Consider the following 12,557-nt stretch of genomic DNA (forward strand, 5'->3'; position numbering starts at 1 on the left):
GTAAGGGTCACAGGGTGATGGGAGCAAACGTATTCAGCAGGAAGCATCTTCCATTCTTAACCCTTTCTGCTCAGGGCTGTACCCAGGCATATCTGCCACCCCACGTCTATAGGACAAGGAGGCATATGTATGATTTGGGCTTTGGGCTTGGTCATTATGTAATACTAACTTAGTCTTTCAAAAATGGAAACGGTCCTTAAAATATTCTTTTTATGGTCTGCATGATATTCCAAAATGGGTGCAAGTGATTTTTATCACCCTCTGTATGTGGATAATTTTTGCTTCAGAATATAAGGTTCTGTATGTTGTATCGTTGCTTCAGAATTTAAGTAGAAACCTTCTCTTCATGTTACACTTAATTAGGTTGGGATCTGTTCTGTAGGAACAGATTTTACTAGCTTAATGAAAATTCTTCAAATGCAGTGCAGTATAGGAATGGGCAAAAGAGAAAGGAGATAATGTTTGCAGAGGGCTTATAGTCTTCTAGGCCTTTGTGTGGACTGTTTGATTTTAAAGGATCTCATTTAATACTCACAAAACGTAGGTATTCAGGAAACCAAAGCTCAGATAGATTCGGTACGTGCTTCAGGGTAAAACAGCATGTTCTAGAGATAGGATTGAAATCCTAAGGTTTTTGGCTTCAAAGCTGCATCAGATTGGACACACTTTACAGTAAAATTTGTGCCACAGTGAACAACATTATAGAATGTGCCAGTATAATGATTCTTGATCAGGCTGGCCAGAGCTGACTTTACATACCCTTCAAAATGGGAGCGTCATGACAAATCAATGTGTCTAATTAGGGAAAGGAAAGTGTTGGAAACCTATTTATGCTTTAATAACTAAAAAAGCACTGGTCTCTTGCCAAATTGAGATACAATTTTGGAATCAGAGACTCTAAGATACTCCTTAAATGCTACTTATGATAAATAATGCCATTTAAATGTCCACCACCTGCTACAGCACATGGCTGAGTTCTCAGAACGTTTTCATTACTTCCTTAGATGGTCTTGATTAATGTACAATGATGGAGAAAGTTTGTTTTTTTTTTTTTAAGAAAATGTTATGATGTGACAACTAGATGTCTTTAAATATACCAGTTTTCTGTATAAGCTAAACAGTTTCCAGGGGATAACTTTTACAGTTCCAAAACATTATCCTAAATAAGGTAGTATTTATGTTATTGAAGAGCTTGATTATCCTATGTATTTGTGGCACTAACAATGTCTATGTTGTAAAATGGGACTGGGAATGGTTTTTGATTCCTATTTCTGTCCGTGTCATCATCTCTACTTTGATCACCTTTAACAAGATAACGCCCTTTCCCACCCCACTACAACCCTGTGTCAATTAGGAATTATATTTGACTGCAGGTAACAAAAAGTGGTCTACCTTGGCTTAACCAAATAAGAGTTAGCTTTTCTCACATAACAAAAAGCCCATAGGTAGAGAGTCTGGAATTGGTCCAGTGGCTCCAGGATACCCTCAAAATTCCAGCCACCCTTTATGTTCCAGTGTTCTGTCATCCTTAGTGTGAAAACTTACATTCTTACGATTGCTTCACATTGCACAGTGGCTGCTTCACTTCCAGACTCATGGTGTCATTCAAGGTAGGAAAAAGGAAAACCAGGTGTCACTCAGGAAGGGGCCTGTGTTGCTCTTGCAAATGCAAAACTTTCCGGAAATCCCCAGCAGCATTCTGCTTATGTCTTACTGCTCAGAACTGTCATGAAGAAGTCAACCGTCGCTGCAAGGCAGTCTGGTGAAATGAGTATTTTTAGCTGGGCTCACTGTCATGCTAAAGAACTTAGGGTTCTATTAGTAAGGCAGAACTGGCGAGTAGTTTTTTGGGTAAAACAGCTGTGTCCATGCTAACCCAACGCCAACGCCAGCCCTGAACTGTCCCAAGTGGCTTGGGATTAGAGTAGAAAGTGCAGAGGAAAGAAGAAAGGAGGCTTCTTCAAGGTCGCCGGTGGCCTCTTTATAGCTATGCACTGTGTGTTTTACTCTTCTTCCTTAGTGTTGGGATATCTTTGCTCCCTCTGTCTTTGGTGATCACTTCTCTCTCCTCTCTCTTTTCTAATTACTCATTTGCCAGGTAATGTCATTTCCTTAGGGTAATCATACCTGACACTTCAGAAGGATTAGGCAGCTCCCTTTTATATATGCCCCCAGCACCTGGACCTGTTTTTTTTTTTCCTTCTTTTTGGAACATTTATCACAATTATACTTACTTATGGGAGCTGGGGTGCAGTTTTGTTATTTGTTCAATGTCTTACTCTCTTTTCCACTAGATTATAAACTCCCCCTAGACTATATTCTCCCTCCCTTCTGTGTCTAGCACAGTGCCTATGACAGAGTAGACCCTCAATAAATGTTTGTTGAATGAATCAATAATGAATGAATAAATTTCAAGGCTCTTCTCTCACCTGCTGTTCTTCCTTTTCTTTAGGCATCTTTTTTTGTCCTCTTCCTCCATTCTAACTTTAAACATTCTCTAAGTACTCTCATACATATTTATCCATTCATTTATATTTCTTTTTTTTTTCTGTCCGTGCCTCTCTCTCTAGATTATTCTTCCTGTCTCTCAGATAGGTATTATCTTTACTCAAACTCTATATGTCCACACCAATTCTCTTACTCAGGTATCTGTATCCCACTTCTAGTTGCCTGCTACTTTTTAACCAGAATGCCTCTCCGTCGCCCTACACCCAACAAGTTCCAAATGACCATCATCAGACACACATCTCAATTTTCTAGTCTCTGAAAGTGATGACACCTTCTTCTAGTTACTTAAGCTTGAAAACTTGGTGTCGTTTGTGGGATCATTTATTTATATCATTAAGTTGCATTTTCCTTGGCAAATAGCTCTAGCTGTTCTCTCTTCTTGTTGCTGCCACCCCTGTACACAGTGTGCAGGGTTTGTGGGTACTGGTATGTGTGAGGTGGCAAGATCAAAGGTGACAGGGGTCAACTGACCAAATGCTCCCCATCAAGGATGCGGCAGAGCGGAGGCTTTTGCCAGTTTATGTTGCAGTATACTCTTTTAAACACCAGTTCTGGTGCTCATGACTCGTGGCACAATCAATTTGATAACCTGGGATTACTCTGCAGTAAAATTTGAGAGGACTTAGCTACTTAAAATGGGGGGGACATTTTATGATGGTAGGTATGGATGACTTTTGCAGTATTGATGAAAATCACAAAATGGTATTAAAAACTGCAGAAGTATAGTAGCAGTAGTAAAGCATTTTGTAAAGACAGATTAGATATTCCCACTCAATTTCATAATGCAGAAATTAGTGGAAATTTATTAAAATTAATAGGTATGAAATTTCCAAAAGTTAGCACAATTGCTTCACAGATTATCCCATTAATCAAGATGGCCATTTTTCTTTTACAGGAAATAGTAAATCATATGGATATATTGTATGAATAAATGAATACAGCAGTGTATCTATGAGGCCAGAATGATTGATTTAATAGTGACAAATTTTGATACTTTCTGTTTAGCATTGCAGTCTAAAACTCTATTAGTTGTTGAAAAAAACCCCTAGTGTTTGAAAAAAACTATAGGCAAGCAAAGTTAAATTTTAACACGAAACTTTAAAAGCATTTTGTGAAAGGATAATTTCTGCATCGCTTTAGATTGATTGGCCATGCAGTATGCAGAAATTTAGTGAGCACCTTCCACATTACCCTGGTTATTTCCTACAGAGAATGTAAGGTTATTTAGGATTCTTTTTTTTGTTTTTTTGCGAAGGAGGAATGTTTATGATATAGTTCATTTTTTAGTTCACAGCATTTGTCAGATTGAAATTCATCTCTGCACCATGTTGTTCTTTAGGATATGTTCTTTTGATAGATAGATGTTTAGATATATAGGGCACAGAGGCAAAGAAGCACAGCTGGTATCAATAACAGGCTCACATCACTCTTAATTTCCCTGATTTTATACCTTTTCCCTTGCTTTATCATTCAAGTATTCATTTGATCATGGGGATTACATACAGAGAAATGTGTCATAGACAGGATCTATGAAGCAATGTTTTCCTTCCAATTATTTCAGCTAATTCTGGTCCCTTTAATGTATCTAGCATTGGGATGTAGGAAATTAAGGCATGTTTAGATTTTTGCCATAGTCTTATTCCCACAGGAAGAGTAATGCTGGAAAAGGAGAGCAGAGATCAAGATCCTATTCCCCTTTATTGGTTGGATATATTTCATTATTGCTTTTAGAGATTCTTCTCCTCTGGACATTTTCATGTTTTATTCCCAATAAGATAGAATAAATATTATTTGGGCTTTCAATCCATGATAATAATAAAAAGCTACTGTCATAAGGAGAAACTTGAGGCTTGAGAGCTGGTGCAGTGTTAAGTCAAAAATCTAAGCTTGTTTCTATGATAAAAGCAGTGAGTAAAAAGGCATGCAAGAGATACAAAAAAAATATGTGCCTAATCTTTTTCTTTGGGTTTCACCTTCATGGATGTCTTAAAGCAAGTGGTTATAATTCAGTTCATCAATTTGACTACATGATTCAAATTGGTTGTCATTATTCAGAGACAAAACTAAGTTCTTCCTTTTTTAGCTGCTTGGGCTGGTGTGTTTTTATATATCCAACTAACCTCAGTACCATGGTATATGTCACTATAATAAATAGGAAAATCAGCTCTATCAAAAAAATACAGTAACAACCAATATTGGAGCTAGTAAGTTCTGTTATATGGAACTTTCCTCTTTCTCTACCATTTTTGTGGAGGTAGAAAATCCAGTGGTTATTAGAGTGGATAGTGGCCAACGTCGTTGTTTTTAATGTAATATGATATGAACCAGAACTAGAAGCGGTCAAAAGTTCAAATCATGTCTGTTGTTGAATGGCCTGTATCTTATGGTTTGAAGGCAATAGATGAGTAAAGAAACGGTTTGAAACCATAGGAACCTTTTGTAGGTTACCTGCCTAGTATCCACCTTCCTCCTTCCTTTTCCCAACCTAGACCCTACTTTCCCAAACATTCCAGTTCTAGCCAATCAGCATAGTGTAACCCTCTGGCACAGGAATGGTCTCAGGATGATCATGTGACCTGATAGGAGGAGACAGGGTGTTGGAGAGTCAGAAGGACTCTTCTCTCTCTTCCTTGGGTCTCTCCTCTCTCTCTCTCCCTCTCTCCTTCCTTCCCTCCCATGTCAGATGTGCAGGAAGTATTAAGCAGCTTTCTTGCTACTGATCAACAAACTTTCAGTCACAAGGAAGGCCAGTTGTAAGGTGAAGCTGACACCTTAAGTGGTAGAAAGAAAGCATTCTAGATTGATTTAAAAAGCCATCTCATTTAAAACAGGTGGTAACACTAATTTAAATGCCTATTATTACTTTTTTATTTAAAATTTTTTTTCATCCAAATTTTGAATGGTGATGCTTTTAAAATCAATATAACAGCACTATCAGCTATTGAGTTCTTACTATGTGCTAGGCATTGTACCAGATAACCTTATGTGCCTAGTTCATTTAACCTGCAAAAACCACATTATGAGTTAAAACTACCATCTCCAAGTATAGATGAGGAAGCCGAGGCACCAAAAGTTTAAGTTGCTTGCACAAGGCACAACTAGTAAGTGGTAGAGTCAGAATTTTTGTCCAAAGGCCATGCTTTCTACCGTATGAAAACCGTCCATAGTCAGACCTTGAGTTTGGAGAAGAACTATTCTCAAGGTCATTCAGGGTCTTTTATCGTGAATACCCTAAAAACACCCTTTGAGGACAATTTCGCAGATGCAGATTTCTGAGGGCCTTAGGAGGAATTAAAGTCTTGGTCATGGTTGCATAATAAGTGGGATGAAAAAGGCCGTGGTGATGTGGTAGGAAATAATTTGGCTTTGTGAACACAATTCATCCACTGTCTGAGGTCAGTGGGCTTGTTTCTGCTCTGTCTTCCCAGTATCCCTAGGCATCCTGCCTTTCCATCTTTGACCTTGTCATCATCAGTTACTATGTTCTGGGAGCCCAGATGTTGCCTTGTCGGATTGGAGCCTCACTCCACTCTGTGAGGAATGATCCTTTACGTTTCTGTAGTGACCTGTAACTCATCAAGATCTTCTCATCTGTGATCTCACTTGACCCTTTCAACCACCCTATGAGATGGACTGTTATACTCATTTCCTTTACGTCTTAGGTGCTTAGATACCACTTTGCTTTCAGTTAATTTGCACTTATAAATATGTTGCCTTAGAAGTGATTTTTACTTCTATCTTACAAATGTTGCTGAACTTGCAGCTAAACTATAAGCTCCATGAAGAGAAGAATTGATTATGAGTTTGGTGTGCTTGACTTTCCTTCAGCAATGCCTCCTGTTGGTACAGCGTGGTTTCTCAGGAAAAAAAAAGATAACTCATTAATATCCAGCACTGACTTTCCAGAGCTGATTGTCAAATATTCAGAAATTTTGTTAGCTGGTTATTAAACTGTTGGTAGTTTGAAATCTGTGGTGGGATTATTTTATAGCAGGAAAATTGGCAAAGGCTACATATCAAGGCTACCCTCCATCTACTCCCACCGTCAGAGAGCCAGTTTACAAGGACAATCGCTGTTTACAAACCTTTCCTTTGGTCCACAGACAACTGCTCTTCTTTATCCTTTGTGGATTAGCTAATGGCCAGACCCAATGTCTTCACCAGGGGAGAAGGTAGAGATGAGGACACTAAATCAGTCTCCATGGCTTTGCTGTCCTGAGACTCTGAGCAGGAAGATGACAGTTTATGTTCACTGTAGAAAGCAAACGAACAGAAAACCATCAGAGAAACTTGATCAGAAAGCCAGAAAAAGGCATCACCAGGAGTCTGCCTCCTTTCCTGTTTCCGTCTGTTCTCTTTCCATCCATTCTTGATTGAACCAGTAAGCTGGCCAAGCTATGCTTGGAGGGATCTCAGAGCCTGTAACAGGATGCTTTGGGTTGCAGGTAAAGAACTCCTGATTAAAGTGGTATAAACCATAGGGATCATTATTGTTTACTTAATAGAAAGGTCTGGAAATAAGAAGCCTAGACTAAGTTCACTGTCCTATCAGTGCCTCAATGATTCCAGCTGTTTCTTTTTCCCTCTCTGTCACCCTCAGTGTTTGAGTAAGTGGTATTTCCCCTTCTGGCTGCAAGAAGGCGTCAATAGTTCTAAACAGCAGGAAGTTAATTCACCACCCAAACCCTCAAGGATATCCTGGATTTGTGATAGGAAACCCTTGTTTGTCTCTCTCTCTCTCTCTTTTTGGCCGTGCTGCATGGCATGTGGGATTTTAGTTCCCTGACCCAGGGATTGAACCCATGCCTCCTGCAGTGGAAGCACGGAACCCTAACCACTGGACTGCCAGGGGATTCCTGGTTTTTTTTTTTTCTGAAGGAAAGACATTCTCTAACCTTAAATAGAGGGTTTAAGGAATAAAAGGGAAATGGTGCATCTTAAGGAATACTAAAAAAAAGCCCTTTATGGTAAAAATAATTTTGAGGTATTCATTTCCAATTAGCAGGATTCTCCAGTGATTCTATGTGATGAGAAGTTAATTAAGGAAACCAGCAACCCAAGACCATCATAGAAGCTGTAGGAAGAACTAAAGGAAAAATATCGCAAGAAGAAAAAAGCAAAAGCATTCATCATTGTAACATCTGAGGGCTGTAAAATGCTATTTAAGTGGAATGAAGACCCAAATGGCTGCAATTATGGAATATTTGCAAAATTTTTCACATTAAGGGAAAAATAACAATATTTTTACTTTTACAGGAAGCAAAATTAAATGAAGCTGCCACAGGAGACAGGATATCTGAAATCGTAGGAATTAGTGAGTTCCCTGCCCTGAGGGACTTGTTCTTCTTTGTTTCCCATTGCTAACACAGTACCTGACAACACCATGGGAGTGTGGCTGAGGAAAGGACAGGACATGATTCAGATAATAGACCTGTGCTACGGGGGATGGGGGGCGTGTGGGACTGGCCATGGTGGAAGGAGCCCAGGAACGTTATCGGAGCCAAAGTGGGCAGGCTTCAGATGGAGTTGAGGGTTACTAGCGTTTGGCCCCGTGTTGGACCCTCATTTGCTGCAGCGGGAACAGCACTGCCCCAGAAGCTGGTGAAATGACTGCCAAGGGCCGAGACCTGCAGAGCTGCATCGCTGCGCCCTCGTTCCCTTGTAGGACCACCTTCTGGCTCAATCTCTTTGACACCAAAATATTACTTCTCCTTCCATACTATTGGGTGAAATTAAGTAATGAAATGGTTAAAGTGGATTCACAGGTGACTGATATTTGTATTGAATAGCTTGATTAGTTGTTTTAATAATCCTTTTGGGAAAGTTGGGCAGTTGATACAGATGTAAGGCTGGATTATCCACAGTGTTCATGCCAGTTACATCATCAGCTTAAATGCATCGGGAAGGCATCCCATGCCATGATGGTACAGAAAATACTGTCACACAGAATGCAGGGTATGAAGAAAGTCTTATAATCTTCTTTAACATTTTTCTGTTTAAAATAGTGAAGTGTGAGTACATATGGTACAGAACTTTTTTTGGAAATCTGCCTTTAGTGCATCAGAAATGAAAATGTCCTTTAAGCATTGAACATCAAAATCCATTTTCATGTTAAAAAACTATCACCCTTCCTTAGAACACAGCAGATTTGTTTTTTTCCTGTAGGAGAAATCCTCACAGGCTTCAGACACAGAGTAAAGGGGAAGAAAAGAATATAAGTTCAAGTAGTATAATAAATATATTATAGCATCACAACTCCATTCATCCTAAGTGAGATGTATAAATCTAGTAAAATTGGAAGCATCGTGTTTGTGAAGGATAGCAGCTTCCTTCCACCAATTTTAGTTTATATAATTAAACCTCAAATCACATGTGGGTTTTCATATTAAATGCATATGTTCAAGTTAGTACTGTGACTTTATTTTACTAATTTTACTAAATTTTGAGTCTTTTCCTTTCTGGGGCAGCATCACCTCTTTCACAAAGAATGTGTGAAAGGCCAAGTCTGCAGTATTTATAAACATTGCTGTGGTCGTGCTGTTTTGTATTCCACGAATTTGCTATTGAGTTTCATAGAATCTGACACTCAAAGGAAATGTCCTCTTAAATATTACCTACCTCTGGCTGAATAATACATTGACTTTTTAAAAAAGGCAATATTGAGAAATGAAATAGTATCTAGGACAATAAGTAAAATTCAAGGACAGTAATAAGTAATGATGAACGAGATGCTAATCTCTTTGAGTTCAGGATCCTCCTCATCGTCCTCCTCCTCTGCATTTTCCTTGTTCTCTTCCTTTAATTACATCCTATACAGCAAGTGACTTTGAAACTCATAGTGACTCAAAAAAAATAGCTTTTGAATATGAATGGACACATAAATGTTTTTATATCCTTCGCCAAATCTGGCTTGCCATGTCGGAGGGTAATGAGTGATTGATAAGCATTTGTTTGTTTAAGATGTTTTATTTATTTTTTTTTGATGTGGACCATTTTTAAAGTCTTTATTGAATTTGTGTACAATACTGCTTCTGTTTCATGTTTTGGTTTTTTGGCCCTGAGGCATGTGGGATATCTTAGCTCCCTGACCAGGGATCAATCCTGCACCCCCTGTGTGGAAGGCGAAGTCTTAACCACTGGACCACCAAGGAAGTCCCTATTAAGCATTGTTGAATGAAGTTTTTGAATTACAAACTTTTTTTCTCTAAGGCATGCAGTCTTATAACTTTGAGCTTGTACTGTACTGAAGAAGAAGCTATTAAAATGTTGTTGGATAAAGGTTTCGATGGGCCCACTTTAAATAGAGGAGTCATTTAGAATTAACAACAATGGTTTATAAGTAAATACTGGGAAAGAGATTGAAATTAATTTGTTCACGCCAGGTAGATGGTTTCTTCTTATAGTTTTGTTCATAATTTTTGAATGTATTTGTTTTACATATATTTACTTCCTAACATCTAACCATTTTTAACCACTTTCATGATTTTTGGACTACTTTCTTACCACCTGTACAGTTATTACTCCATATTTTCTTTAAATTGATTCACTTGGCAATCTAAATTTATTTAAAGAGAAAACTTTATATTAGTACTGTGAATAGAAAACCAGTATCCTCTGCTGAAAACAGAAGGCAGCTATAAAAATAAATATAATGTGATGAAAAATGACGTTATTGAATTTAGAGCCAGCTTCTGTTGGGAGAAAGACTGAGCCTGATTTAAATGTTTGAGGGTTGTCAAACATTAGAGAAGAGTAAAAGACATACAAGCACCAAACTGAGCCTTTTTAATCTGGCCATGTTATAAGGGTTGAAATAGAATCCAGAGAAGAATAACTTATCTCTACACTGAGTCAAATATAAACTTCACCAAGAAAAAAAAAATCTAGATTTTTTTTTATGATTCCAAATTAGTGGGGCTGTAAGTTTTTGAAATTTTAAGGCCCTATAGTTTTTGTGATAAAGTAAAACGTTCTCTTCATCTTAAACTTTGTTTAAAACATTTGATTTAACACATACAAAATTAAGAATATAATTTAGAGTGAAGCTTCCATTTTCCTTCCGTGAATTTATTTCCTGCCCTTTGGGTCATATAAGCAATGTTTGGGTGTTCTATGAAGGTACCATATGCTGAGTCGGGTTTATACTTTTTATATCATTAACGTTTCATAGGGAATGTCATTCTAGATAGTGTTCATGAAGTTAAGATACATGCATGTGTAAACTTTATTAATACTTTAGTGTCTCACGGAACTAACTCAGCAGAGAACAGGTCTAGTTGATCAAAATTCCAAATTAATGTAGTCATAGATAATGAGTTTTAGTATGTAAGTTTTGAAATACTTCATTCTTTAGCGATTGCTTTGGGCTGGTTATCTCAACATTGATAAAGATCATTTCAGGTCATAACTGACACACAATCAGATTGATCCTTTTGATTGAAAGAATTGATTTTCTAACAAGTAAAGTAATAGTCTATCAATTCAGTCAAACCCCTGGTGGGTGGTCACTTTAATCAAAGTCAAAATGATCTTGTGCAGAGATGGGAAAGAAAACTTGTAAGTTCTGCATCATTGGTTTCCCCTGTCAATTCGGGAAAAGCTATGTGGCTCAAAACTCAGCCTGGCAAGTTTAAATAAGGAAGAAGGCAAATGAAAGATAGGCTTTAGAAATTTCAGCCGTGATGGTGACATGTGTTATGTAATATTTTCTTTTTTTTTTTTTTTAATTTTAGCAATTTCATGTATCTTTATTTATTTATTTTATTTATTTATGGCTGTGTTGGGTCTTCGTTTCTGTGTGAGGGCTTTCTCTAGTTGCGGCAAGTGGGGGCCACTCTTCATCACAGTGCGCGGGCCTCTCATTATCGCGGCCTCTCTTGTTGCGGAGCACAGGCTCCAGACACGCAGGCTCAGTAGTTGTGGCTCACGGGCCTAGTTGCTCTGCGGCATGTGGGATCTTCCCAGACCAGGGCTCGAACCCGTGTCCCCTGCATTGGCGGGCAGATTCTCAACCACTGCGCCACCAGGGAAGCCCCTGTAATACTTTCTAATGAGAGTTTCATAAGTGATTTATCCCACTGACATAGGTAGAAATATACTTGAAACACTGAAAAATCAAAGCAGTTGATTTTTAACTGCTTTTTCTGGATGAGCAATGGATATATTCTTTATTTATGCTACATAGAAGGCAACTTAAAAATATATGGAAAACACTATCATGACAAATGCTTGATGCTTTATAATAGCTGGGAACAGAGGCTGTTTTTAAAGTGGCCTTGGAAGTTTTGAATATTGTTTTTGTAACTACTAATTGATTTAAAAATAATATTTAAATTAAATCAAGCGGAAATGCTTTTACAAACAAAAATAAGGTTTAGTAAATGTTTTACTTTTAATAGTCAATCTGAACAAACATTGAGAGATTAGATTTCAACATAAAACTAAATAGTTTTAAGTAATTTAGAGAACAGCACATACTTTTCACAAATGCATCACAGATAATTTAGTACCTATGTCCTGAAGCATGAGGAAGAATTTTAATAGTGCTGTATTTATAAAGACGAATTTGCTTTAAAGTGTGGATGGTTGAAATTTCGGCCCGTTTTTCTTCTCCTTTCACATTTTTTTGGTCCAAGCTTTTCTAAGATTTTCTAGAAGAATGCTGCTTTGAATCAGTCAGATGCAAGGTGGAGCAGGATGAAGGTTACAGTTAAAATTCTTCCTATGTATCATGTTAATAGTAAAAGGTTATACTCAGCCTTAGCTAGATATTTGGGCCCACATGAGGAATTCCAAAAAGAAGCCATTTACTCTTTGTTGCATACAATCAAATACATCCTTAAAAACCTCTGCCTAAAAATCAAAATGGAGATAGCTGGTAGGGACCGTAACTCTTAGATTGACTTTCTTTCTTTTCTTGTCTTTCTTTGCTTCATTGTCTTTATACTTTCTGGTCAAATCCAAAGAAACAATCAATCCTGACAAGGACTGTGGGTGATCTTCAAAAACTGGGTGATTCCTATAAATTTTTAAAAATTCGACAAAGTGAC

The 12,557-nt window shown here is 37.8% G+C and overlaps 1 protein-coding gene across 2 annotated transcripts in view; it reads left to right on the forward strand.

Annotated features, from left to right (window-relative positions):
* Positions 1-12,557, forward strand: part of GRM8 (glutamate metabotropic receptor 8) — a 765,258-nt gene that overhangs the window by 221,812 nt on the left and 530,889 nt on the right. The window lies entirely within an intron of this gene.

Source organism: Balaenoptera musculus, chromosome 9, assembly GCF_009873245.2.
Source record: "Balaenoptera musculus isolate JJ_BM4_2016_0621 chromosome 9, mBalMus1.pri.v3, whole genome shotgun sequence".
Lineage (NCBI taxonomy): Eukaryota > Metazoa > Chordata > Mammalia > Artiodactyla > Balaenopteridae > Balaenoptera > Balaenoptera musculus.